Source organism: Pteropus alecto, unplaced genomic scaffold, assembly GCF_000325575.1.
Source record: "Pteropus alecto unplaced genomic scaffold, ASM32557v1 scaffold71, whole genome shotgun sequence".
In the NCBI taxonomy this organism is placed as follows: Eukaryota; Metazoa; Chordata; class Mammalia; order Chiroptera; family Pteropodidae; genus Pteropus; species Pteropus alecto.
The window spans coordinates 12457550-12461946 of NW_006433024.1; positions in this window are offsets into that span (position 1 = coordinate 12457550).

Below are 4397 nucleotides of genomic sequence, written 5' to 3' on the forward strand. Positions count from 1 at the left end.
TGTTAGGTTCAGCATCTGGGACATATAAATTAAACTGACCAAAGACAGATTAATAGGAGAAAATGTTTGTTTTATATGCACATAGGGTGTTTCACAGAAAAGGAGTGAAAAATCCCCCATAAGTGGTTGGTCCTGGAAGCTCACACTCTGCCCTTTTAAAATGGTTGATAAATCGTAGAGAAGTGACAAGACAAAGGAAAATGGGTTTGGGCTCTGAGGGGTGGTAAATTGTGAGAAGATAAATATATGAAGGGGAACTTATAGAATAGAATGGTTGTTATGCAGACTCCAGTCTCACAGTAATTATGGGCACAAGTGTTGTTATTACCTCCTCTTAGTGTTGAGGAGGAAGCAGGTCTGGAGAGACTGAGTCTTTCATCCAAGGACACAGAGTCAGAATAAAATCTAGTTCCTTTGGTTTTAAAGCCTGTGCTCTTTCTACCATGCTGAAATAAGTTTTGGGGGTTTCTTTTTTGACTTTTCCCCCCTTGATTTTACAAATATCCCATGCTCACAGGAAAATTGGAAAACACTAAGCTTTGGTGTATCACTTCCAGTCCTGTTTCAATGCATATTTAGTTGAGATTGTATGGTGCTTATGGTTCTGTGTCCTGCTTGCTTAATATTTCTTCATATCTTTAGCAGTTCTTCACTAACATCATTTTAAGGTGAACATAATATTCCGTCCTATGGCCGTTGGGAATTTAACTTTGTTCTGATTTTTTAACTACTATCAATAACCAGATGACCATTTCTGAAGGTAATCTCTTGTTTACATTTCTCACTGTTTCTCCAGAGCGGATTCCTGGAAAGGAAATTTCTGGGTCAATGGGCAGGAACTTTTAATGAAATTCTGAGGCATTAAAATAGACCGCGGTGTACTCTGCCTTTGTAAATAAGAAAAAGCATCATTGCTTTCTAAGACACATTAAAAATCAAGATAAATTAAAATAGCGTTTTGACTAAAAATCGATCAGGTTTTTTTTTTTTAAGAGCTACTTTTCTCACCAGTAGGGGGCAGCACAAACACCACTGGAGATCCTCCTTGGCTATTGAACTTGACATTTCCGTAGCTTTTTTTTTTTTTTTTTTTGCCAAACTTCCTTTGTTAAAATTTAGCAACGACAAAGTCATCAATTTACAGGCAAGGGCCAGAAAGAAAAATCTAGTTTACTTGAAAGATTTATAGCTTTCTGGAATGTTCTGGAAGACTGATCCAGATGGCAAAGGCCTAGAGAGAAAAGGGTCTTTCCAATGTGGACTTGTGCTGGAGGCTAAGAAAGCAGGCCAGGGTGAAGTGGCAGCAGGAGAGTGGGATTGATGGTGGCATTCTGTGCCCAGTGAGAGATGCCTGAGGGCTGGGGATTGAGCTTCTCTTCCCAAGCAGGATAGCCGGAGGAAGAAGGAAGCACATGACAGCCAGCCCGAGGAAAGCCTTTGTAATGACAGGCATAAGGTCAATGATGCAAGAAAGGGAAGTGTTAATGAATCACAGAGAAATATGCTGTGTCTTGAACTAACAACAAGGGGCCGGTAAGCCTTAGTAAGGAATGTCACTGCATTGTACCTGGAGCCAAAGTTGCTGGCCTAAGGATGGTGTGCCATGGATAGCATCTAAATGAGTCTGTGCATTCCCTGAATTTATGCAGAATTCATATAGAAAAATAGACACTTTTTTTTTTCCTGTGGGAAGAAGATCTATAGCTTTCAGGAGTCCGTGACCCCAAAAAGATTAGGAAGAAGTGGTCTGTGTATATTCCCACCATCTCCAGGATCAAAAAACTCTCTCCCTGAGCAGAACTGTTTCTGCCCTGTTCCGAAGATACTTCTTGCCCTGCAAGTGGCAGAAAACCCTGGCTGGATGGAGTGGTGGGGTGCCCCTGCCTAACGCCTGGGTAATGGTGGGCTTTGCGGCAGTGCGGGTGGGCCAGGTAACAGAGACCGATGCTCAGGGAAGAGCTCTAGGGCACAGCAGAAAACTAGGAAGCATCCAGGTGAATTTATCAGGCCGAGATTTCCACTTGGAGACATACTCTCTCTTCTAAAAGTTTAATTCCTTTCTCAAGAGCCTGGCAACACCCAGGGCTGGCCGCAACAGTTGCTCAAAGAGGCTTACTGGCACAGTGGGAGCTTCATGTTTGAGCCTTGTGGATCTCTTTACTATATCTAGTTTCTTCTGAAGGACTTTAACAAATCGGCTTTTATTACAGCATTGACCATAGGTTCAGAAACCCGAAAACGATCTGAGGGTCCATCAACAGCACTACTACTATGATCTGTTTTTACCCACATGTCACTTCTGACACCAACTATGTGGGTTTTTCACACCAAGCACTTCTCCAGTTCTCTGCAGACAACAACTGGGTGTCCTAAAAATCAATTCCGTTCTGACACTCATGACATGGAGTTAGCCTAGACCCTACAGGCTAAGGGTTCAATCTCAGCTGAAGGCTAACCTCCTCGACTTCAGATGCCAATTGCAAGTACATAGTGGGTTCCCAGGTTCCTTACCCACACTCTGTCTGACCTAGCTACAAATTGGGCGTTCTTATGACCCCCTCCTCAGGCTCGATGATGTACTATAAGAGCTCGCAGAACCTAGGGGAACACTTTACTTGCTATTACCGGTTTATTGCAAGGATATTACAATGCAAGACACAAGTAAACAGCTGGGTGAAGAGGTATATAGGGTCTGGAAGGATCCTGAACACAAAAGCTTCTGTTCTATGGAGTTTGGAGTGTGCCATCCTCCCAGAACATGGCTAGACTTACCAACCCGATGCTCTCCAAACCCCTTCATTTGGGGTTTTTATGGAGGTGTCATTATGTAGGCATGATTGACTAAATCATTGGCCGTTGGTGATTAACTCAATTCCCAGTGCCCTCTCACCTTCCTGGAGGTCGAGTTCAACCCTCTAATCATGTGGTTGGTTCCCCTGGCAACCAGCCCCCAACCTAGAATGTCCAGGGGCCTGCCTGTGGTGGTTCAGGACCCGAGCTTTTCGGGGGACAGAATTGACTGGCTGTGTAAGTCAGGAGCCCAGCAACCGCGGGGAAAGTTTCTAATCCTCTCAAGCCCATTTTTCTTCTGTAAAGGAAAGAAAATACAATAATAATAACATCACCCTCTATTTCATAGGGTTATTATGAAAACGAAATGAGTAAATATACATTTAACACTTTCCATGATGTCTGGCACAATAAATAAGTGCTCAGTAAATGTTCATAGTTTGTCGCCATGGTTATTATTATTGTGGTTGTTACTACGATAACTGCCAGAGTAGTCTTTAGGTTACTCCCGAAGCCATGCTTGACAGGTCTGCACCCATTAGCTTACAGCTTTTTGCTCCACTGTCTTCTTTGACAAAATCAAGCCGATACTGGCTTGGCTACTTGGCTTTCGCTAGGTCTCAGTTTTGTCATCTGTAAAACAGGCTTCCTGTTGTCTCTATCGCATAAGGCAGATGGTACACGAAAGACTCCAGGATGTGCCCTGGGAGAGTTAGTTCAATGCAGAATACAAACAGAAGGTGACATGGTACCCAAGGCCTGGAGCTCCCCACCTCACCTTTCTTTGTACCCAAAATCCTGCTCCTCCTCCAACCGACTCAAATCCTGCTTCTTCTGACCACTTGGGTATCTGCCCTCTCAGAATGTGGGGCACTTCTGTCCACTTGCCTGTTTGGGCTGCTAATGCTACACCATATCGCCTTTCATCATAGATGAAGCATTTCATATGTATGTGTCACAGCCGCAACAGAGAGTGAGATCTTGGGGAGTTGGGACTTCACCTTATGTATTTACAAGTGAATAATTATTAATAAGAAATTAATTAAAAACTAATAATAGATGCTCAATTCAAAGAGACTGCTGTGTATCAGATAGGGTGCTAAATGTCTTCACATAGAATTAAAATTTAATAATATCACAACATCTTTATAAGGTGGGTATCAATGTTCCCAGTTTACTGGTGAAAAATGAGGTTCAGGAAAGTAAATAAGTAGCTCTAGTAATTGAGTAATTAAATACCATCAAATATATTAAGAGGCTGACTCCTAGTCTCTCAGTGCCAAGCAGAGTAACAGCACACAATAAATATGAAGCGAAATACCTTCAGCACCCCTAGCTGGTGAATTTGAGATTTTAAAAATTGTTGTTTCTAAAAGCAACAAAGTTAAAAGTAACGAGAAAAAAACCAACAAACTACGTGAGCTTTCATTTAGCCCTTTTTAAAAATTGTTGTTTCTAAAAGCAACAAAGTTAAAAGTAATGAGAAAAAACCCAACAAACTACATGAGCTTTCATTTAGCCCTTTTTAAAAATTGTTGTTTCTAAAAGCAACAAAGTTAAAAGTAACGAGAAAAAAACCAACAAACTACATGAGCTTTCATTTGGCC